Here is a 24,996-nt window from a genome sequence, read left to right as displayed (position 1 = left end):
AAGCAGAGCTAGTAGACTTCTACAATCTCAAATTCTTCGTCTAGTACATTTGGATATGAATCTGATTGCTTCCAGCTTTGTCAGCTATGTTAGTAGAATCATTCATGACTTTAAAATCCCCCAAATAGTATGGAAGGCCAGTTCCAGGGAAATATAGTGTATTGTCTAACAATAGCAACCAAGACTGGGATTGATGAGTACAATGAGGTGCAAGAAGCTCTGGATCATTCCAGAGAAGTTTCAGATAACTTGTGTTCTTTGATTTGTCATGATTCAGGGCTCAGAACTCCCGCACAATATAGAGTCTACACTCTTTATTAAAATATAGATCACATGGATTTAGTTTAGAGGAAACTATGCTTACTCGGATAATGAACCAGTATATAAAACAACAGGATCATGAGCCAGTTTCTTGAGGATAACTTATAACTGGAAATAAATCAATTAGGGGAAATAGAACAAGATAAAATGCAATCTCAGGAGATATCTTGTTGTAATTGAAACCTAAGTCATTTTACCATGTCTAGATCTTTCTACTGTTAAGCAGTCTTCAAATATGTCTCCTCATCTAAAAGCTTCCATTGAAAAAAAATCTATGTGGGTCTACATGTCAGACAGATTTGGATTCAAAGCAGAATTTCCTAATTTCTCAGTTTGCAGAAGTTACCTAACATCACAGGATCTCCACTTCTCATCTGAAAATAAGAATTAATGTTTGTGGTTTTTAATATTATTCTATTTGTCATCTCTAGCCCATAGAAAAAAATCAAAAGTATAAGTTAGGCTATAATTTCAAGTATGAAAGTGTTACAAGACTCTGATATCTTGATATGTGGTGTCCTCAGACCACTAGAACTATGATGTCCATTTTCAGTTTTTTTCTAAATCTGTAAAATAAGAGTCTCTACAGTTTGTAGAGAGTTGACTAATGTTCCTAAAAGTTGGCCAGCTCCAAGAAAATGTGATGTTTGTGAATAAGTTTTTGGAGATCCTCTCTTTACCTTTCAAGGGGTGTTGTACCCTGTGGGCTAATCCCCAAATGCCCCTCACCTCATGTGCCATTGTGGAGCTATAAAGACCAGAAGGGATGAGTAATGCAGTGTCAACACTTCAAAGCCTGGATGGAGGGAACATCTTTATATATGACAAGTGGTATGGCTATACACAGATGGCTTAGTCCTAAGTACCCTCCAGGGTCCACACATTTCACAATAATCTTTTCAAAATAATTGCTGCCACTTGAGTAGTACCCTCAGAAAATTACCACGTTGTCAATTTATTCTCTAGCTTTTGAAATTCCGTCTCCCATTTCCCTAAGGTAACAGACTCTAATGTCTTAAATCTCCAAACATGGGAAGATACATTTGCATTATATATTACATTAATATTTTCTTCACTCCCTTAGCTTATTTTTTAGAAAGTAAGTGTAGACTTTGGGTTCATATTAATGGAGTTTATGATTAATTATTTTCTACCTCATTAGGTTTTCTTTTTATTGGCAAAATGGACGTCAATGTTGAAGGAGGTCTAGTAGGGTAGAGAATTTTTACACCCGTGTGCCACAAAGTATCCTCTTTATAACTTCCTAGAAAAAGGGAACTATTTTCCTATAATGTTGAGGTTGCCTGCTTCTTTTTCAAACTCAAATTTTGTCTTAGTGTGCAGTTTGCATGTTTATCACTCAAGCACTTGATATAGGTTTTTAAAATAGTATGCACAGAATAGCTACTTAATGCATTGTTCTGTAGCACTGCCATGCTTAGCATATGGAAGGTGGTATCTGATTATTATTTTTTATTGTATTTTTATCATTGTGGGAAAGAAAGACCTCTGGTCTTTTCAGCACTGCTCCTAAACTGCAGGGATAGCAGGGTATTATTTACACTTAAGCTTTATCCCTGAAATATCTAATAAAATAAAGAAGTTCATTTGATCCTGAAAAATGTCAAATTATTAATGTCATTTTTATTCAATGTATGTAACAAATATTTGTTGTGTCTATCATTAGTTAACTTACCCTTGAACTAGAATTTGTATTTGTTTACTCTCTTTTCAAGCTGGATCACTCAATTTTTTTTCATGAGAATCCATCTCCACAACTAGGAAGGTACTTACTGGTAAAAAGTGTAAAGGGAAAAACAGCTTCTGTGAAATGACTGGATCACCAGGAGATGTGTGGCCATTAATTCAGCCCGGAGACATCCTTCAGTAAGTCAGAAACCAGATAGCTAACCAACCAGGATCATGCAGACCAGAGACACTTATTCTCAGTTTCTCCACAGTTCAGCTCGTGTTACTGGGAAGCATGAAGGGCTATCAGGTAAATCTTTTGTTAGAGATGATGTAAACAAATAATGCTTATTTTCTTGTTCCAAAAGAATCATTTCCTCACAAACAGAGCTTACTATTAAATATACTACACAGGGGTGATGGGTGGCTCAGTCAGCTAAGCATCCCAACTCTTGACTTCCACTCAGGTCATGACCTCAGGGTTGTGAGACCAAGCCCAGTGTCAGACTCTGTGCTCTGTTCAGCACAGTCTGCTTGAGATTCTCTCTCTCCATCTCCCTCTGCCCCTGCTCATGCTATGCTCTCTCTCTTCAAATAAATAAATAAGTAAAATCTTAAAATACAGTGGATATTAACCTGAAATATAACTCCACATAAACTCTTAATAAGCTCATTGTACCAAATGCAGGTGCTAATATCCCTCCCTTTCAATCCATCAAAAAAAATATTATCCTATGGGTACACAGTTTGCACTAAAATTTTATATTAAGTTATGTTGGATATTCATATATGAAAGGAAAGGACTAATGATAAGAAACTGAGGAGTGTATAAAACTAGCCAAATCAGGGACACCTGGGTGGCTTAGCAGTTAAGCATCTGCCATCAGCTCAGGGCATGATCCTGGAGTCCCAGGATTGAGTCCCACATTGGGCTCCCTGCATGGAGCCTGCTTCTCCCTCTGCCTATATCTCTACCTCTCTCTCTCTCTCTCTCTCTCTCTGCCTCTATCTCTCTCTCTCTGTCTCTCATGAATAAATACATAAAATCTTAAAAAAAAAACTAGCCAAATCAGATAAGCCAGAGATATGTCTCATGGGAATATAGAACAAAAAAATACTTGTGTATTTGAGTCATAAGAGCAGAAAAGAGCATTCATGAGCATTTATTTATCCTTGATGTTACTTGGGGACAAGGCAATTATGTCTCCACCATCATTAGCTGGAGTATGTACAGAGCAAAGAGGAATGCCCTGTTCTCATGTTTTAGTACAGTTTATCCAGAAGACTGGAATACTCCACTCAAAATGAATCATCCTTTAATGCAAAACCAATCCTAGGAAAATTAACAGGACAACCAGAAATGTGTTATTCCAAAGACATTGCCCAAATGCCTGCAACATAGTACATTTTCACTTTTGTTTGTAGAATGGTCGTATGACAGTCAACGAAGAAAGCACCAAAGAATTGCAAATACAAAAATATGAGTTAGTCACAAGTTTAATGAAGGGCTATCCAAGAAATCATATATGGCAAGTAAGCATCCCAGTTAAGGGGTAAGAATGTGATAATAGCAGTACTTTATACACATTTCATTTATCCCTCCTGACCACCCCATGAACCAATATTCTCACCCAGATGAGAACACTGAGCTTTCATAAGGTTGTGGATTTGTCCAAACTTACAGAGAATGCATAATGCAGTCACCATGGTACACTGAATCACAATAGCAACAAAAGCAAGGGCATATAACAAATTCAGAGAGATCAAGTCAACCCTTTAATGACTTTTGAAATGACTAATACTAATGCCAAGAGGCACCTGGGTGAAGCAGTCGGTTAAGCATCCTGCTCTTGGTTTCAGTTGTGATCTCAGGGTTATGAGATCAAGGCCCCACATTGGGCTCTGTGCTCAATGCACAGTCTGCATAAGATGCTCTCCTGCTCCTCTCCACTGCATGGCCTGCACGTGGGTGTGTACCCTCTCTCTAAAATAAATAAATAAATAAAATCTGAACAAAAACTGCCAACTACCCTTTTTTTATATGGAACTGACCACAGCTCTTCCATAGTGGACAATGATACTAAAGATCAATAGATTTAAAACTCATAATTAAGTATAATATTTTAGCAATTTTTTGACTTTGGTGGAAACAGAAACAACTTCTCTCCTAAGAAATATTAGAGACATCCACATAAACACAATTTATGACAAACCATAGTACTTCTTTATAAATGTAATAATTTTTGATTTACTGACCATAAGTACTATATTACATTTGTGTTATTTTGTTTAGTTACCATGTGTTTTACTTTGTTTAAGTGCCATGCTTACAAGTGCCATATTATACTCACAGGGGCAGTGTACCTTAGTGGTTAAGATTAAAATAAAAAAAAAAAAAGATTAAAATCAGATTATCTGGACTCTACTAATTTCCAGCTGTGTATCCCTTAAAAAAAAGTCCTTGATTTCTCCATACGTGTTTCCCCTTTTATAAATGAAGAAAATAATAATAATTACTCCATAGAATTGTTGAAAGGATTATATAACTTAACACATGTAAGGTACTTAGGATAGGATGTAGCCTATATTAAGGACTCAGTAAATTTTTGTAATTATCATAATTATTACCCAATCTAAATATAAGTAAGCTACATTATGATGGAGTTCTATTCTGTTTCTAAAACGTAAGTGGATTCACTAGCATTAAATAATATCGGTTATTAAAAAATAGAAGATTAATGCATCTACAATGTACCCAAACTGGAAGTATATGTCTTGTGCATCTTTGCACATGGCATTTCTTACTGAAATCGAACCCCTGAACTTCTTTCCAATCACATAAGAAATAGTGCAGGGTATATATTAACCAATTTGTGAATTCTATCCTGATTTATTTGGGTCACACTCACCAAACAAATGCTCCTTCTCTGCTTAACCTGAGTCACATTACACAGTGTATGGAAAGTGTTGGAGTGCATATTTTCATATCATCTGTTGGATTCATTACATAATATTTTAACACCCAAACTATACTCTCTAGTTCACAAAACATCACAGTTGAAACCATGTCAGGGAGTCAGATGGAAGAACTTTTCTCCCTTGGACTGGTTCACAGGAGCTAGCCCGGCAAGTCAGTTAATTTCTGTAGCACACATGCATGGTCTCTACAGGCTCCTCATTGGCCATAACTCATGAGCAAATGTACATTAGCTCATTGGCTGCTCTGAGGGGTTAAATTCAGAGTATTTTCACTCAGAATAAATTTTTGGCACAGTGTAGAAAAACAATTGGGTAAGACAGAGTTTTACCTGGGGTGCCTGGGTGGCTCTGTTGGTTGAGCATCTGACTCTTGGTTTCAGCTCAGCAACTGATCTCGGGGTCATGAGTTCCAGACGCACATGGGCTCCATGCTCAGTGCAGTCTGCTTTGGAATCTTCCTCCCTCCTCCTCCCCCTTGGTCCCTCTCCCCACTTTCAGTTTTACCTAACACAATTTACAGAAAAAGTGAAACTTAATGATACTGAAAATCAAGCTTGTTTCGTGTCTTAGAGTAGGCTGGTGAGTCTGAAGAGGGATGCCCAGATGGCTTTTAACTGACCCCAGCCCTGCCCTCTTGGATCTGCCCCCAGCACCTGGGAGGACTTGCACAGTCAAAAGATCAGTTCAGAAAAGACTTGTTTTAGCCCTCACCTCATTGTGGGGTCCCGCACATGGTTACGAGCCCTCCTGAGTATAATATTTGACCTCTTCTCAGGCAGAAATGACTAGTATTTTGCTGGGGAGAGTAATGAATCAATACTTATGGCACTGACCCCCTTTGCCATGTCCTTCCTCATCCCTGTCCTCAAGCTCCTGCTCAGACTTGTCATCAGCACACAGCAAAAGCACTGTGGAGTAATTATCCTGTCACTTAGGGAGCAAACACAATTTTCTGTGGATGCAATCTCAGTCTCTACATGCAATGAAGAAAGTCTGAGAAGGCAAAGCTCCTGTTGATTAAGATAAAGACGTGATGATGGCTTGTTTCTCCAGGGTAACATGTAGAGTCACTACAAATGAAGACCATTAGTGGTCACTACAAATGCAGTCATTAGTGGTCAAAGGTAAGCTGCACAGAACTGAATGCCAGGGAAATCAAGCCCATTTTTATTAATTTCCTTACCTTTTTCCCACTAAATATTATTATTAAGCTGCCAACAAGAAATCAACTTACTGTTTGATATTTCCACATTTAAATTCACCAGGAGGGAGAGAACACACACACACACACACACACACACACACACACACACAAATAAGGCTGTGTATTAACAGAAGGAAGGTGGCCAAAGGGAGAAGTAGACACTTTTGGGAGCCTGGACAATGTTGCTTCAGGAGGAAATTACGTCAGAAAAATGTAAATGCGAAAACATGTCTTAAGTCATCAGTAGATGAAATGCGGTTGATTATATAAAATTGAGAACTAAATATACTTAAAATTATGATTCTATTGATGTCAAAAACCAGATTCTTGAAGAAAGTGATTGAAATGAAGTTGGATTTAAATCCATTTTTAAGGACTTTTTTTTAGACCCATCAGATCAAATAAGAGTGAATGTTTGAGAAGGGATAATTTTCCTCACAAGGAAGGGACTAATTGTCCTCATAGGTTTTCCTAAATATACACACTTTAGGTGTCTTTTCGGACAATATTTAGCTCACGAAGTTGATTTTATACTTAGAAATTATTTAGCAAGAGGGCCCCTTGGTGGCTCAGCGGATGAGCATCTGTCTTCAGCCCAGGGTGTGATCCCGGGGTCCTGGGATCAAGTCCCACAACAGGCTCCCTGCATGGAGCCTGCTTCTCTCTCTGCCTGTGTCTCTACCTCTGTGTGTGTGTGTGTGTGTGTGTGTGTGTCTCATGAAGAAATAAATAAAATCTTTAAAGAAAAAAGAAAGAAATTATTTAGCAAGTTACATTTATTTATTTATTTATTTATTTATTTATTTATTTATTTATTTTTTTATTGGTGTTCAATTTACCAACATACAGAATAAAACCCAGTGCTCATCCTGTCAAGTGCCCCCCTCAGTGCCCATCACCCATTCACCCCTACCCCCCGCCCTAGTCCCCTTCCACCACCCCTAGTAGTTCGTTTCCCAGAGTTAGGAGTCTTTATGTTCCGTCTCCCTCTCTGATATTTCCCACACATTTCTTCTCCCTTCCCTTATATTCCCTTTCACTATTATTTATATTCCCCAAATGAATGAGAACATACACTGTTTGTCCTTCTCCTATTGACTCACTTCACTCAGCATAATACCCTCCAGTTCCATCCAGGTTGAAACAAATGGTGGGTATTTGTCGTTTCTAATGGCTGAGGAATATTCCATTGTATACATAAACCACATCTTCTTATCCATTCATCTTTCATTGGACACAGAGGCTCCTTCCACAGTTTGGCTATTGTGGACATTGCTGCTAGAAACATCGGGGTGCAGGTGTCCCGGCATTTCATTGCATCTGAATCTTTGGGGTAAATCCCCAACAGTGCAATTGCTGGGTCGTAGGGCAGGTCTATTCTTAACTCTTTGAGGAACCTCCACACAGTTTTCCAGAGTGGCTGCACCAGTTCCCATTCCCACCAACAGTGCAAGAGGGTTCCCTTTTCTCTGCATCCTCTCCAACATTTGTGGTTTCCTGCCTTGTTAATTTTCCCATTCTCACTGGTGTGAGGTGGTATCTCATTGTGGTTTTGATTAGTTTTTCCCTGATGGCAAGTGATGCAGAACATTTTCTCATGTGCTTGTTGGCCATGTCTATGTCTTCCTCTGTGAGATTTCTGTTCCTGTCTTTTGCCCATTTCATGATTGGATTGGTTGTTTCTTTGGTTTGAGTTTAAGAAGTTCTTTATAGATCTTGGAAACTAGCCTCTTATCTGATACGTCATTTGCAAAAATCTTCTCCCATTCTGTAGGTTGTCTTTTAGTTTTGTGGACTGTATCCTTTGCTGTGCAAAAGCTTCTGATCTTGATGAAGTCCCAATAGTTCATTTTTGCTTTTGTTTCTTTTGCCTTCGTGGATGTATCTTGCAAGAAGTTACTGTAGCTGAGTTCAAAAAGGGTGTTGCCTGTGTTCTCCTCTAGGATTTTGATGGAATCTTATCTCACATTTAGATCTTTCATCCATTTTGAGTTTATCTTTGTGTATGGTGCAAGAGAGTGGTCTAGTTTCATCCTTCTGCATGTGGATGTCCAATTTTCCCAGCACCATTTATTGAAGAGACTGTCTTTCTTCCAATGGATAGTCTTTCCTCCTTGATCGAATATTAGTTGACCATAAATTCAGGGTCCACTTCTGGGTTCTCTATTCTGTTCCATTGATCTATGTGTCGGTTTCTGTGCCAGTATCACACTGTCTTGATGACCACAGCTTTGTAGTACAACCTGACATCTGGGATTTTGATGTCCCCAGATATGGTTTTCTTTTTTAAAATTCCCCTGGCTATTCGGGTCTTTTCTGATTCCACACAAATCTTAAAATAATTTGTTCTAACTCTCTGAAGAAAGTCCATGGTATTTGATAGGGATTGCATGAAACGTGTATATTGCCCCGGGTAACACTGACATTTTCAAAATATTAATTCTGCCAATCCATGAGCATGGAATATTTTTCCATCTCTTTGTGTCTTCCTCAATTTCTTTCAGAAGTCTTCTATAGTTTTTAGGGTATAGGTCCTTTACCTCTTTGGTTAGGTTTATTCCTAGGTATCTTATGCTTTTGGGTGCAATTGTAAATGGGATTGACTCCTTAATTTCTCTTTTTTCAGTCACATTGTTAGTGTATAGAAATGCCATTGATTTCTGGGCATTGATTTTGTATCCTGCCACGCTACCAAATTGCTGTATGAGTTCTAGCAATCTTGGGGTGGAGTCTTTTGGGTTTTATATGTAGAGTATCATGTCATTGGTGAAGAGGCAGAGTTTGACTTCTTCTTGCCAATTTGAATGCCTTTAATGTCTTTTTGTTGTCTGATTGCTGAGACTAGGACTTCCAGTACTATGTTGAATAGCAGTGGTGAGAGTGGACATCCCTGTCTTGTTCCTGATCGTAGGGGAAAGGCTCCCAGTGCTTCCCCATTGAGAATGATATTTGCTGTGGGCTTTTCGTAGATGGCTTTTAAGATGTCGAGGAATGTTCCCTCTATCCCTACACTCTAAATAGTTTTGATCAGGAATGGATGCTGTATTTTGTCAAATGCTTTCTCTGAATCAAATGAGAGGATCATATGGTTCTTGGTTTTTCTCTTGCTGATATGATGAATCACATTGATTGTTTTACGAGTGTTGAACCAGCCTTGTGTCCCGGGGATAAATCCTACTTGGTCATGGTGAATAATTGTCTTAATGTACTGTTGGATCCGATTGGCTAGTATCTTCTTGAGAATGTTTGCATCCAGGTTCATCAGGGATATTGGTCTGTAATTTACTTTTTGGTGGGGTCTTTGTCTGGTTTTGGAATTAAGGTGATGCTGGCCTCATAGAACGAGTTTGGAAGTACTCCATCTCTTTCTATCTTTCCAAACAGGTTTAGTAGAATAGGTATGGTTTCTTCTTTAAACGTTTGATAGAATTCCCCTGGGAAGCCATCTGACCCTGGACTTTGTGTCTTGGGAGGTTTTTGATGACTGCTTCAATTTCCTCCCTGGTTATTGGCCTGTTCAGGTTTTCTATTTCTTCCTGTTCCAGTTTTGGTAGTTTGTGGCTTTCCAGGAATGCTTCCATTTCTTCTAGATTGCCTAATTTATTGGCGTATAGCTGTTCATAAGATGTTTTTAAAACCGTTTGTATTTCCTTGGTGTTGGTAGTGATCTCTCCTTTCTCATTCATGATTTTATTAATTTGAGTCTTCTCTCTCTTCTTTTTAATAAGGCTGGCTAATGGTTTATCTATCTTATTAATTCTTTCAAAGAACCAACTCCTGGTTTTGTTGATCTGTTCCACAGTTCTTCTGGTCTCGATTTCATTGAGTTCTGCTCAAATCTTAATTAACTCTCTTCTTCTGCTGGGTGTAGGATCCTTTTTTGGAGATGTTGTGCTTAGAAGACCTATCGAGTATAGAAAGAGCTACATTGAAGTCACCAAGTATAAGTGTATTATTATCTAAGTATTTCTTGACTTTGGTTATTAATTGATTAAAATATTTGGGAGCTCCCACATTCGGGGCATATATATTGAAGACTGTTAAGTCCTCTTGTTGGATAGATCCTTTTACTATGATATAGTGTCCCTCTTCATCTCTCACTACAGTCTTCCGGGTAAATTTTAGTTTATCTGATATGAGGATGGCTACTCCTGCTTTCTTTTTAGGACCATTTGAATGGTAAATGGTTCTCCAACCTTTTATTTTCAGGCTGTAGGTGTCCTTCTGTCTAAAATGAGTCTCTTGTAGACAGCAAATAGTTGGGTCCTGCTTTTTTATCCAGTCTGAAACCATGCGCCTTTGGATTGGGTTATTAAGCCGGTTCACGTTCAGTGTTACTATTGAAAGATATGAATTTAGTGTCATCATGATATCTATTCAGTCCTTTTTTTGTGGATTGTACCACTGAACTTCTTCTTAAAGGGGAATTTTAAGAGTCCCCCTTAAAATTTCTTGCAGAGCTGGTTTGGAGGTCACAGATTCTTTCAGTTGCTGCCTGTCTTGGAAGCTCTTTATCTCTCCTTCCATTTTGAATGAGAGCCTTGCTGGATAAAGTATTCTTGGTTGCATGTTCTTCTCCTTTAGGACCCTGAATATATCCTGCCAGCCCTTTCTGGCCTGCCAGGTCTCTGTGGAGAGGTCTGCTGTTACCCTAATACTCCTCCCCATAAAAGTCAGGGATTTCTTGTCTCTTGCTGCTTTAAGGATCTTCTCTTTATCTTTGGAATTTGCAAGCTTCACTATTAAATGTCGAGGTGTTGAACGGTTTTTATTGATTTTAGGGGGGGGATCTATTTCCTGGATCTGAATGCCTGTTTCCCTTCCCAGATTAGGAAAGTTTTCAGCTATGATTTTTTCAAATACATATTCTGGCCCTGTGTCCCTTTCGGCGCCCTCGGGAACCCCAATTAAACGTAGGTTTTTCTTCCTCAGGCTGTCGTTTATTTCCCTTAATCTATCCTCATGGTCTTTTAATTGTTTGTCTCTTTTTTCCTCAGTTTCCCTCTTTGCCATCAACTTGTCTTCTATGTCACTCACTCGTTCTTCCACCTCGTTAACCCTCGTCATTAGGCCTTCTAGTTTGGATTGCATCTCATTCAGTTGATTTTTAATTTCTGCCTGATTGGATCTAAATTCTGCAGTCATGAAGTCTCTTGAGTCCTTTATGCTTTTTTCTAGAGCCACCAGTAGCTGTATAATAGTGCTTCTGAATTGGCTTTCTGACATTGAATTGTAATCCAGATTTTGTAACTCTGTGGGAGAGAGGACTTTTTCTGATTCTTTCTTTTGAGGTGAGGTTTTCCTTCTAGTCATTTTGCTCAGTGCAGAGTGGCCAAAAACAAGTTATATTGGGAAAAGGAGAAAAAGAGAGAGAAAGAAGGAAAGAAAAGAGAAAAAGAAAAAAGAAAAAAGGAAAAAAAACGAGAAGAAAAAGAGAAAAAAAAAGAAAGGAAAAAAAGGGTGGGGGAAGCAAACAGAAATCAAAAAAAAAACCAAAAAAAAAAAAAACAAAAAACAAACAAACAAACAAAAAACCCACGGGGGAGTATCTTCTGATTCTGTATACTTTAAGTCCCTTGACTTCCCCTGGAACTTGTCCTTCTAGCTGGTCTTCTGGGGGAGGGGCCTGTTGTGATTTTCAGGTGTTAGCACTTGGGGGAGCTGCTCTGCCCCCTGCCTGGTGCAGGACTCAGTGGGGGTTGTTTACCCCGTGAGGCCCCAGGAGGAACAACCACAGTGGCTGCTCTGGAAACCTGGATTCAGCCCCCGCAGTAACTACGGTGCTCTCTGTCTGCAGGGCCTGGAGGCTCTGGGGGGCGGGGCCGCTGCTCTGCTCAGCTCGGGGCAGGAGCATCCTTGCTATCCTGGGCCCTCCCGGCCTCTGCCTGTCCTGGGGGGAGCCCGGATCCTGGGCTGTGTCCGGTGCCCTGTGCTCCCGGTCTGCGCTGTTGGATTCGCGCTCCTGGCCGTGCAGCCCCCTCCGCGGAGCCGCCGCCCGAGCCCCTCCGAGCTGCTCCGGGTCCCGCCGTGCGCGCTGCAGCCCTTACGGAGCTCGGGGCACTCTCCTGGGCGCGCAGGTGTCTTGTTAGTGTCCCAGGGAGCCCGAGGGCATCCCCGCCCTCCTGGGGTCCTGCTCCAACTCCCTGCGGGTGCCCTTCCGCCAGGGAAGGTTGGTGCAGCTCCTGCTTCTCCCGGACGGAGCTTTCCTGTCCTGGGGGCACTCGGCCCGGCCTTACCCCGGCTCCTCGCGGGGCCCCTCCCCTTTGGAGGCCTTTTGTTTCTTTATTTCTTTTTCTCCCTCCTTCCTACCTTGAGAGAATCGGGAACTCTTCTCACTGTAGCATTCCAGCTGGTCTCTCTTTCAATCTCAGGCCGAATTCGTAGATTTTCAGGATGATTTGAAGGTTATCTAGGTAATTTGGTGGGGACAGGTGATTTGGGGACCCTACTCTTCCGCCATCTTGCCCCTCCTCCCTTTGTATCTTTAAATAAAAACTGTGTGCACACACGTGTGTGATGAACTACAGCTTATGTTTGCTTGTGAACCCCTCAGACCTACCTATTCTAGAGTAAGTGTGTAATTAACATTTACTGTTGGTCCTTCCACACTTTGCTCTCCTATTTCCCAACCATTTCCAACTGTTAGCATGGCTATGCTTCGCTCAAACCTCTCAGATGGCAGTAATCATGACAAGTGCTTACATAGGACATGTTTTGTGACAAACATTCCTCTACATGACATATATATTTCGCTTAATCCTCACAACCATCATATGAAACAGATACTATTATCATCTCTATTTTACAGATGGAAAATAAATCTCTCTATTTTACAGAGAAGTCAGGAAACTTGCCCAAAGTCATGCACCCAGCCGATGGCAGAGGGAGGACTTGAACCCTGAGGTCTGAGCCCGTTCTACATAATTACTCTCCTGGCCCTGTCACCAGCTCATTCTCTTTAGCTGTGACCAATAGTTTTTAATTTTGATTATTTGAACTTATTTTCATTTTCAAAAATTCCTTGACAATTCAAATCCCAATCCTCTGAAAAGATTTTCTCAAATAAATGTATAAAGTACAAAGCAGGGGTGCCCGAGTGGCTCAGTTGGTGAAGCATCTACCTTCAGCGAGATCACGATCTCAGGTTCCTGGGGTGGAGCCCAATGTCGGTCTCCTAGTTCAGTGGGGCGTCGGCTTCTCCCTTTGCCCCTCCCACTGTTTGTAATCTCCCTCTCTCTCTCTCTCTCTCTATGTGAATATGCATATATATATAAATATCAGAGGCCCCGAAGGGGTTGCCGCCGCGGCCCTTCAAGCTCAGGCCGCAGTCTCCGCCCCGCGGCCCCACACTCACGTCACCCAGGTGGAGGGCGTTGACCTGGGCCTGGACCAAGGGCGGCTGCGGGGACCCAGGCTGTGCGTGCGCTTCCCTCTCCGGCGCCTGGCGGGGAGGTGCGGCGCGAACCCGGCGGGCGCGGCCGTCAGCAGCGGGAAGCGGCCTCCCCAGGGCGGCCACGGCCCCACTCGCGGCCCCACACGCGGCCCCACACGGGCGTCGCTCCCCACCGCGCGCCAGGGCGGCCCGGCCCCCTGCGTCTCCCGGCGGGCCTTGCGGCGGCGGCCTCCGCGCGAGGGGCCCCGAGGCCGCCTGGGCCCCGGAAGGCCGCGCGGACGCGCCCGGAAGCCGGAAGCCGGAAGCCCGCGCCGGACCCGGAGCCGCGTGCGCGGTGGGCGGCGACGGCAGAAGCTTCGGGAAGGCGCCCGCGGAGGCGCAGAGGCTCTCCGGGGAGGCCCCACTACCCCGACGGGTCGCCGAAGCCGGCGCGGGACACGCAGTCGTCCCCTGAGGGGTAAGCCGAGGCCGGGCCAACCCGAACCCCCGGGGCGGCGGTGCGCGCGGCTGCGGCTGCACGAAGCTCGGGGTCCGCCCCAGAGACCCCCGCACACATGCCCCGGGGTGGAGGCCGGGTCGGGGCGTGAGGGGGGCGGGGGGGGCCCGTGGGGGGCACCGTGGGGGGCACCGTGGGGGGCGGGGGGACCGCGAGGGGGGCCGTCGGGGGCGGGGCGACCGCGGGGGGGCCGTGGGGGGCGGGGCGACCGCGAGGGGGCGGGGGGGGCGGCCGCGAGTCCCCGGAGCCCTCCGCGCCGCGCGGCCACCTGCCGAGTCTGCGAGCGAGTCGGGGCCTCGAGGCCTTGGCGCCCGGCGGTCCCGGCCGCGACGTGAGGCGGGAAGGCGCCGAGGGCAGGCTCAGGCCCGCAGCCGCAGGTGCAGCCCCCGCCCCCGGGGCCTCCCGGCTCCAGGGAACGTCGTCCGTCCGCAGGTGGTTTCTCGTGCTCTGCGTCATGCGGACATTGTCGCCTCTTACACGGTTTCTTTCAGGTTTTATTTGCTCAATCGTGAGAGACACAGGGAGAGAGGGGCAGAGACACAGGCAGCGGGACAAGGCGGCTCCTCGCAGGGAGCCCGTCTGGGACTCGATCTGGGACCCCGGGGTCACGGTCACGCCCTGGGCCGGAGCAAGACGCTCCACCGCCCGCACCCCGCGTCCACAAAGTTGTTTCAAATGTTGAACAGAAAAGTGTTCCTTTCGCGTCTATGCGTATAGTTGACTTTAGGTAACATGCCCCTCGTTGTTGTTTCTGAAGGATTCCTTTATTGCCGAGCGAGCGAGCGAGCGTGCGAGCAGCGGGCGGGCAGGGACGGCGCCTAAAGCAGAGCCCAAGGGGCGCCCGTCGGGGATGCCAGGCCCTGTGGGGCCCGCTCAACCCTGACACGGTGACCTGAGCCAGAACCCGGAGCCCCATCGTGCCTCGACCATTGAGCTTGAGGCGTGGTGATCGCGCTGCGGGCAGTTCAGGCGGTGGCAGGAGCTGCTTTTCCTTTTGGCGTCCGACCTGCAGGTCACCGCCCCGAGTGCTGGGATTTTCTGGATCTTCCCTCAGGCAGTGTGGGAAACAGATGGTGAGCACATAGGCCTCCCTCTTCCCGACTGATGCTCTGGGCAGCTCTTCAGGTGGACTGGATGGTCCCAATGTCAAGGCACCACGGTTCCGTTACAAATAACTCGATTTGCAGCTAAGGGCAAGTAACAAAACACAGCTTTTTTTTGAGCGAGGTAAAAATGGGATATCTTTGAAGTAATACATTCGGAGGAATTTTAAATGTCCAGCATTGAAAACACATGACCTTTAACGATCTGAAGAATCACCGTGGTTTTCCTTTTCTTATTAAGTTCCTCTTAATGTGACGGACATATTGGATGACAACGTGATTATTTCCATCCAAATGATCGGGATCCCTGGGTGGCGCAGCGGTTTAGCCCCTGCCTTTGGCCCAGGGCGCGATCCTGGAGACCCGGGATCGAATCCCACGTCGAGCTCCCGGTGCGTGGAGCCTGCTTCTCCCTCTGCCTGTGTCTCTGCCTCTCTCGCTCTGTGATGTGACTATCATAAAAAAAATAAAAATAAAAATAAATCCAACCAAATGATCATCGCCTTAGCGTCACGTTAAAAGTCAGAACGTGTCACATCCAATGGTGTTGACAGCAACACCAGAAATGAATACACACACTCACGCACATGTAAGTGTGCTTAATGGTTGGAGAGGAGCAAACCCACGTACAGTGGACATTGTCCCCGGGATGTGTGCCAAACATGAAGTCACACTCATTTTTAATTTTAACGAGTTGTTTCGCAGGCAAAGCAGTGAGGCAGCCAACAGTCTGTGACTGACTTCTTTTTTTTTAAGATTTTATTCATTTACTCATGAGAGACCCGAGAGAGAGAGAGAGAGAGAGAGAGAGAGAGGCAGAGACACGGACAGAGGCAGAAGCAAGCTCCATGCAGGGAGCCCGATGTGGGACTCGATCCCAGGTCTCCAGGACCACGCCCTGGGATGAAGGCAGCACTAAACCACTGAGCCACCCGGGCTGCCCTGTGACTTACTTTTAAAAAGACCCAAGGGCCGCGTGTGTGCTCAGGGCTGGGGGTGGGGGGCACATGTCCAGGCCCGTGGTTACCCCCCCCCATCAGGCACTTGCCGCCTCTCCATCCTCACTAAGCCGAGGGTGTAGTTAATTAGTGGGAGGCTGGGGTGGCGTTGGACCCGCCGGCAAATCCCGAGGGGCTCTGGTGTCCTGTTACAGGCAAACCCACCCTGCGGTCCGGTCCGGTCCGTAGACTAAGGGAGCCTGGGCCTAACGGAGGCTGGGGATGTAACTGAATCAGGAACATCTTGCGCTCGCTGGCTCGATGTCAGATACGTAAAAGCTTAAGAAAAAAAAAAGATTTTTAGAAAACGTTGTAGCAGGGTTGGCGACGTCGTGCAATGGCATAAACAGGGTGGGACATTTGGTGTCACCAATCGGCAAAGTAACCTGTGCCACAAAATAGTTTTCAAAGCTTCTTAAAGTATTTTCTCATTCGAGGGGCACCTGTCTGGTTCAGACGGATGAGCACGGGACTCTTGACCTTGGAGTTGTGAGTTTGAGCCCCACACCAGGTGTACAGGTTACTTAACTAAACACGTGAACTAAATAAAAAAAGAGAGTGTTCTCATTTCAGGCTCCACCAGCCCTGTGTGATAGAGAAATGTGCAAGCATTTATCTCCAGTTCGCAGAGGGCAAATTTATCTCCAGAGAAATCCTGGAGCCAAAGAGAATAGTGCAGAAAGGGCTAGAGCCACAAGGCGTGACGGGGCCCCAGGGCCGCGAGGGGGTAAGACCTTCCCTGAGGAAGACTACAGAGGCAGAGAAAGACCTAGCTCCGGCCCCTCCCCATTCTCCTCCTGAACAGAGTCCTGCCTGTGGGCCAGAGAGCCTGGCCAAGGTTGACGTTGCCTTCCAGCCTCGTCCCCTCGTACCCACGGTGCCTTCAAAGATGGGCCCTGGAGGGGCCACTGAGACCCTGAGGAATTGAAGCGCTAGGGATGTGCATTTGACACACGCAAACCTGGTGGCAGATGGAGAGGAGGTGGGGGGGCCTGCGGGGAGGCTGCGTTGACCAGCTGGTGAGCAGTGGAAGCCATGGAGAAGAGAAGCCGCCAGGGGAGAGGAGAGGTCTACCGGGGAGCGCTGGCGGTCTCAGGCACTGAGTAGATGTGGGCGCCTAGTGGAAGCGGGAGCAGGACATTGTCACAGCCACGAGGGAGGTCGGGTGCCAGGACAGACCTCCTGCAAGGGTAGTTCTCCAACTTTGGCCTTCTCGAATCTTGTGGGATACTTGGAGGGCCTATGAAAATAGGGAGGTTAGGTCCCTACCCAGCAATGTCTGATTCCAGAGGCTGGAGCAAGACTCCACGTCCACGTTTCTAGCAAGTTCCTGGGTGATCCTAATGCTGCTGGTCCTGGGATCACACTTTGAGAACCACGGCCCTAGAGGGGCAGTGTGCTTTCTCGTGTTGACCCAAGTCCTAGGAGGGAGGTAGACACAGCAGCTGGGACGCAGGACTGCAGGTGCGCCAAAGGGCGGCAGCGAGTCGGGTCCGCGGTGCAGTGACTTCCCGGTGGGGTGCCCTCCTGAGACCTAGGCAGGTGCAGGGGAGGCTTGCCTTCAGAGCCACGCCCCCTCTGCAGTGCCACCTGTTTCTGGGGACTTCCCTTCCTCCTGTTGGGGAAGGGCCATGGGATATGTAGAGCCCAGCCCAGAGAGCGGGGAGGGACCTCAGTGGAGGTGCTCTAAGTGCAGGCAGCTCCTTCGGGGAAGGGGAGGTGCCACCATGGCGCGGCGGGCACGCTTCAGGTGTGCAGGGCAGCAGGTGCAGCCAAGCAGGGTGCAGGGACCGTCGGGTGTGCAGACGGAGGCTGCGTGGTCTCTGGCGCTCCGGGCGGCAGCTGCCGGGGCAGCCCCTGAGTCCTGAGCTGCAGCTCGGGGGGCTGTGGCTGGACTGTGTCCTGGGCGGGTGCGCGGTTGGGAGGGGGGGCACCTGCCTATGAGTTTGCGCTCACTTCCTCCTTGTGCAACTGCACAAACAGTTCTCGAGGTGAACCGAGCTGGAGGGAGCGGGACGGGGGCTCCTCTGGCTTTTCTGAGGATGCTCAGGGAACATGTCCACGTTCCTCTTCTCTGACCATTCCCTGCATGTAGGACGGTTGTTTAGTTGTCCCCGTTCTGGAGGAACATTCTCTGCTGGTTCCAGAAAGTAGGAGCCAGTCACAAACCGCGAAGAGGGCCGGGTTCTGGGCGGGATGTGCCCTGGAGGCTGATGCATCGCCAGAGCCTCTTGCAGGGTCTCCTGTTCAGTTGCCCGGAATACCCTGACTGAGGTCGCCCTGTCCTCTTCCTGAAGGTCCAGCCTCCTGGGCACCTCAGGTGCATTTGCATTCCGCTCCCAGGCCCTCCCAGTCTCTGCAGCCCTGGATTCCTTTTTGAGATCCCTTGGAATGTTGCTCTGTCACCACCATGGGGGGTTAACCACAATGGCACAGAAACCAAAGGTCTCTGCTGCTTGTTAAACTCCTGGGCGTGTCGGTATAGATGTGACCAGTCAAGAAATCACACGTAAGGGTTTTTATATTTTTTATTTTTTTAATAATAAACTTATTTTTATTGGTGTTCAATTTGCCAACATACAGAGTAACACCCAGTGCCCATCCCGTCAACTGACCCCCTCAGTGCCCGCCACCCATTCACCCCCACCCCCCACCCTCCTCCCCTTCCACCACCCCTAGTTCGTTTCCCGGAGTTAGGAGTCTTCCATGTTCTGTCTCCCTTTTTGCTATTTCCCCCTTATTTTTTCTCCTTTCACTGTTATTTATATTCCCCAAATGAATGAGACCATATAATGTTTGTCCTTCTCTGACTTATTTCATTCTGCATAATATCCTCCAGTTCCATCCACGTCGAAGCAAATGGTGGGTAGTTTTGAGGCCACATTCATTTGTGAAGTACCACTGGCGATGGGCAATAAGTTGTAGATGCTGATAATTTATTTGCATAGCCATTCAATAACTGGCATAGTGGGTTCATTTTTTGAAATGATTTTTATTTATTCACGAGAGACACACAGAGAGAGGCAGAGACACGGGCAGAGAGAGAAGCAGGCTCCGTGCAGGGAGCCCGATGTGGGACTCGATCCCGGATCCCGGGATCACGCGCTTAGCCCAAGGCAGGCGCGCTCAACCGCTGAACCACTCAGGCATCCCAGGCATAGTGGGGTTCAAAGAACAATTTTAGATCGGGTTGCGGAGAGGGGAGACTAGAAGCCAAACACACAAAACATCCTTGCCTGTTCTCATTCCAGGGCAGAGATTGAGAGACATGTTGCCTCAAAGTCAGGACTCTTCTGCAATAAAACGTAAAGAAGAGCTCACACAGAAAACAAGCCTCTGAGTCCTACAAGAAATCAGGCAAATGGGTCACAGGTAATTTAACATTTTAAATCTCCCTCTTTCATGTTTATGTGTTTTTCGTGGCGTCTGACTTTAGGCAACATCAGTAGGAAGAGATCGTATTTAGAGGAAGTATTTCCAAAGACGAGTGTGCAACCCAGGTGAAACTTACTCTGTTCAATATAGATTTTGGAAAGCAGATAGCACCTGGGTGTTTTGATAATTTGAGAAAGCTCTTATTCGTATCTCTATATCCTGCTGTGTTACTGGATCTGCATGTCCCACATTGAATATGTTTAACTCTGTATGCTGTATGATGTACATTTGTGATGTATTTCTGCTCTGCTAATGTGTGACTGACAGCTCTACACCATATGAAGAGAGGAGCAATTTGAAATGCCAGTCTGTATCACTGTGTCCCGCTTAGCTAGGCATTCAGGGTCCTCCACAGCAGAGCTTCTACTCTGTAGTCCTCCATTATATCTCCACATATACCTTTCTTGACCTAAACCACATCAATCTTCATTCCCCACATATGCCACAAACTTTCCCCCCTTTATGTGATTGCTCGTCCTGTCTATAATCCTGGAATGCTCTTCGTCCTGTCATTTCCAGCTCTTCAACTCCTGTCCAAAATTTGCTCCAAATGCTGTGTCCGTGCTTGGGGTTCAAGATGGCTGACTGAGCACCCACTTTTATATTCACCTTTCTCAAAATCCTAATGAATTTCATGAAAAAGTTTAGTTAATAATTTTTTTTTTATGATAGTCACAGAGAGAGAGAGGCAGAGACACAGGCAGAGGGAGAAGCAGACTCCATGCACCAGGAGCCCGACGTGGGATTCAATCCCGGGTCTCCAGGATCGCGCCCTGGGCCAAGGGCAGGCGCTAAACTGCTGCGCCAGCCAGGGATCCCCATGAAAAAGTTTATAATACCAAAGGTAAATCAATAGTAACAAAAAAAGAAACTTGATAAGTACTATTAGAAATTCTATACAAAGGAATGATTGACTTATTTCACTCAGCATTATACCCTCCAGTTCCATACATGTTGAAGCAAATGATGGGTATTTGTCATTTCTTATGGCTGAGGAATATTCCATTGGATACATAAACCACATCTTCTTTGGGGAATATAAGTAATAGTGAAAGGGGATAGAAGGGAAGGGAGAAAATGGGTAGGAAATATCAGAAAGGGAGACAGAACGTGAAGACTCCTAACTCTGGGAAATGAACTAGGGGTGGTGGAAGGGGAGGAGGTGAATGGGTGACGGGCACTGAGGGGGGCACTTGTCGGGATGAGCACTGGGTGTTATTCTGTATGTTGGGTAATGAACACCAATAAAAAATAAATTTAGTATAAAAAAAGGAAGTTCTATACAAAATCTTGTGTACCGTGAAAATGAATGTTTAATATACCTATGAATTCACTTGTCCCGCTTAATGTGCAAGATCTATATAAAGAAAACAGAAAACTTTGCTGATGGATGTAAACTAGGATCCGGATGGGAAGATTAAAGTGTGAAAGTGTCAATTCTTACAAAATAAATCCATGAATTCAATGCAATCCTAAAAAACTCAAGGATAATTTTCATGAAACTTGATAAGCTATTTCTTAGTACTTCTAAAAGTAAGGAAGTATAACTAGCCAAGTGAATCTTAGATGAGTGAGGACTGCTTACCCTACAGATATCAAAACATACTAAAGAGCTATAATGGATTTTTTTTAGTAAAAGATTCTGGCAAAATTGGCTATCCACATGCAAAAAAATAAAATAAAACTCTCGTTTATATCATATCCAAGAACATAATAATTTCCAGGTAAATTAAGGACTATATGTGAAGGATAAAAGTCCCAAGTTTTTTAGAAGTTTATATATGATATAAATATATCATATGTGAAGTTTATATATGATATATCATATATGTGTGTTTATATATATATATCTTCATGACCTTGTGGTAGAAGGATTTTTACTCTCCTAGTCACAAAGGAGAACCTTGATGAAGTTGACTACATGACAATTAAGAACAACTGTTCATCAAATGCCAGTACGAAAATAATAAAAAGACAGAGAGGGTGAGGATATTTACAACACACATTAACTATCAAAGGATTATTATCCAGAAAAAGAGGATTTATAGATGAGTGAGCAAAAGGCCAGCGACTTAACAGAAAAATAGGCAACAGAATTAAACAGACACTTCTCAAAAAACAATAGAATACGCAAATATCTAATAAACATATGAAAAGGAGTTCAACTTTACTAGCAAGTCACAAAATTGCAAATTAAAACCACAAGATGATACCGTTACACACCTACAAGATGAACAAAGTTTAGAAAGCTTTATCTCAAGTGGTAGCAAAGTTAGGAGGACACACAACTGATGAGAATATAAATTGATACCAATATTGGGAAGCAGGTAGCATGTTTTATTAAAGTTGAAGATGAGCATACTCCTTACTTACTTACATGGTCTCATCATTTAATTGTTTATGATTACCAGAATCAACATGCGAGAATGTTCATCTCATCTTGTTCTTAAATGACAAAAGCTGGAAATACTCCATTCTGCCTCAACAGTAGAATGGGTAAAACGGAAGTGTAGTCATACAATGGAATATTGTACAATAATAACAACAACAACAACAAAATAATAACAATCAACAAACATGATAGTAAGTAAAAAGTGAAGTTACAAAATTGCATATAGCATGAATATTATATAAAATTTAAAAACAGACAAAACTAAACGATACTGTTTAGCAATGCTTCAGGCCATGGTAAAACTAAAAATAAAAGCAAGGAAATAAATACCATCAAGGTCAGGATAAAAATGACCTTTTTGTACCTGAGTGGTCATTATATGGATGCTTTTTTTACCATCATTTGCTAAACTGTACACATAAGATTTAGATAGTTGTCTGTTTATTATACCTCATAATCAAAGTAAAGAATAAAAAACCCAGAAAGTAAAAAAAAAAAAAAGAAAAAAGAAAAAAAACCATGAAAGCCACTAGACGAACATACATGCTATTTCAATGGGTTGCTAAAAGTAATATTTCAAATTCAAATTCCAAATTCAATTCATTCAACAGGGAGTGTCAAAACTGGAAAGAAGGGATCGCCAAAGTTGACTGCAAATACATTTAAAACATCTCTATGGCCGCAGATACAACAAACAACTTGGAGAAAATATTCACAACGTCTACAAGACACCCATAGTATATGAAGAATGCCTACAAATCAATGTAAAAGAGATGTGGAAGGGCAGGCAATACACAGAGTGAAAGTTGCAAAGGATCAATAAGCATGAAAAAGTAATACATTTTATTAGGATTTGGTAAACTGCAAAATAGAAAAAATAATATGTAAAATGTAGGGTCATTTAAAGTAATCAGAATATAATCATCTATAAAATACAGATATACAAAACGTATTAAGCTATAAAATTATCACAAAATCTAAGAACTAAGGAAGTCATTAAAGGCTAAGTCTCCTTCTGGCTTTACCATTCTTAATGTACAACTTATCCTCATAGTCTCAAGATGGCTGCTGTGTCCCAGACATTACACCTGGGTTCTAGGCATAGAGAAGGGAAGAATGGCAAGAGGAGAACCGTACATGCCAGCTGGATTGGACCTACACATCAGTAAACTTGTACCTTTCCTAGAAGCCTAATCTCTAGAATGACACTTCAACCTTACTGGCAAAACTGTGACATAGTTTACTCCTAACTCTTGGGATTTGAGGAGGAGCATATCTTTTAAATGAAGATATTTTTGTGCCAAACTAAAATGTGGTTTTGTTAACAAGCAAGAAGTGGAACATATATCTTGCTTGGTCAACTAGTGATGCTGTGGGAAGGAAGCACCGAGACTAGTCCTTGGTACGTTGAACATGCTCAATAAACATTAGTTAAAGAAATGGGATTTTTTATATTATCATCTACACAATCCCCCAGAATGACAGTGAAGGGGGGGACCAAGATGAGAGCCGAGCATCAGCTACAGAGGAAACGAGGGCCCACGGAACAGAAGGCTCCTTGAGATCAAGGATGAGGTGGGTACAGTGATGCCGTGCTTGCTGCCTGAGGTCACTGAAAACCCTGAGAGCAGAGTCAGATACAAAGTATGAGATAGTTGTGATCCGTCTCTGGAATTGCGCTGTTCAGTGCCACCACCACCAGCCACATGTGGCTGTTTAGGTTTAGATTAAATAAAAAGTAGAACAACTCAGTTCTGCAGTCACATTTTGAATGTTCAGTAGTCACTCGTGGCTGGTGGCTTCCGTGGTGGATGGCGCTGGTATGGAATGTTCTTGTCGTTGCAGAAAGTTCTGTTGAGGATTGCTTGCCTAGAAGAATGGAGCCAAGGGAAAAGAGAGAAAGAGAAGGAGAGAAATCCCAATTTGCAGAAAAACAAACTTGTGCAGGAAAAGAAAAATAATCATAGTGTATGGGGTTCCTCTGTGAATAGCCTTTGCTAATCATAAGCATTGAATTCTGAGTTCCACAAATAGAAAGGACTTTCTGGGGAGGAAGCTGGGCTGAGATGAGGCGTATGTCTGGTAAGAGTGGGGGTTCGTAGGGAAGAGCTGTAAAGCCTCACATTCCAAGGTGGGAAGTTAACAGATAATGCCTGTGAGATATCAGAAATATCAGGAAAAAGTTACAGAGACATTTTGTTAAATGTGTACAGACAAATCATGAAAGGTTCAACTAAAAGAGTTAAAACGATGGTCTGTGTGGAGGGAGAAAGTAGAGGAATGGTGGGAACAGGGAGCATCAATTTAGGAACAAGCCTCACAAAAACTATTTGATTCTTAATGATATGTAGGTATGATTTGATTAAAATTATAAATAGAAGAGAATGAACTGCAAAAGCAGGTGCACCTGGGTGGCTTGGTCAGGTCAGCCTCTGACTCTTGATTTCGGCTCAGGTCCTGCTCTCAGGGCTGTGAGATGGGCTCCACGCTCAGCACGGAGTCTAGTCTGCATGAGATTCTCTGCCTCTGGGTCTCCTTCTCGTGTGCTCTCATTCTCTCTTTCTCTCCCCCCCCCCTCAAATAAATAAACCTTAAAAAAGAAGAGGAAACTGCAAAGACAAAAGCTCTGTTACAATGCCATCTTGTGCATCAGGTCTACTCTGGTCCCCAGACAGGATACTTCTGTTGTCTGACATTTAGGGACACGTTGTCTGAAACTCTGCTCCTGGCACCTAACTTCACCCTGCCTTGCTCTTGTCAATTGTGTAGGCTTATCGTCAAACTCCTGTTGGTTCATAAATTCCTGGACAAACTACTGTCTGATTTCAGAAGTGTCACAATATTTCAGTTTAATACAGAGTAAAGCATGAAGATTCCAATAAAATGTCGTAAAACGCTAATAATAAGGGACGCCTGAGTGGCTCAGTGGGTTCAGCGTCTGCCTTTGGCTTAGGTGTGCCTTGGCCTTAGTGCTCATCCAGGAGCC

At 44.4% G+C, this 24,996-nt stretch overlaps 1 long non-coding RNA gene across 1 annotated transcript in view; it reads left to right on the top strand.

Annotated features, from left to right (window-relative positions):
* Window positions 1–13,926: 13,926 nt before the first annotated feature.
* Window positions 13,927–24,996, top strand: part of LOC140619827 (uncharacterized) — a 512,008-nt gene continuing 500,938 nt past the window's right edge. Inside the window, exons 1-3 of the long non-coding RNA XR_012019652.1 lie at window positions 13,927–14,043; window positions 19,435–19,555; window positions 20,291–20,462. This is a non-coding gene — a long non-coding RNA (uncharacterized lncRNA). The remainder of the gene's footprint in view (window positions 14,044–19,434; window positions 19,556–20,290; window positions 20,463–24,996) is intronic.

This window comes from Canis lupus, chromosome 27 (assembly GCF_048164855.1).
Source record: "Canis lupus baileyi chromosome 27, mCanLup2.hap1, whole genome shotgun sequence".
NCBI lineage: Eukaryota > Metazoa > Chordata > Mammalia > Carnivora > Canidae > Canis > Canis lupus.
Note: the sequence above shows the minus strand (reverse complement) of the source record. Positions and strands in the feature narration are given on the sequence as shown.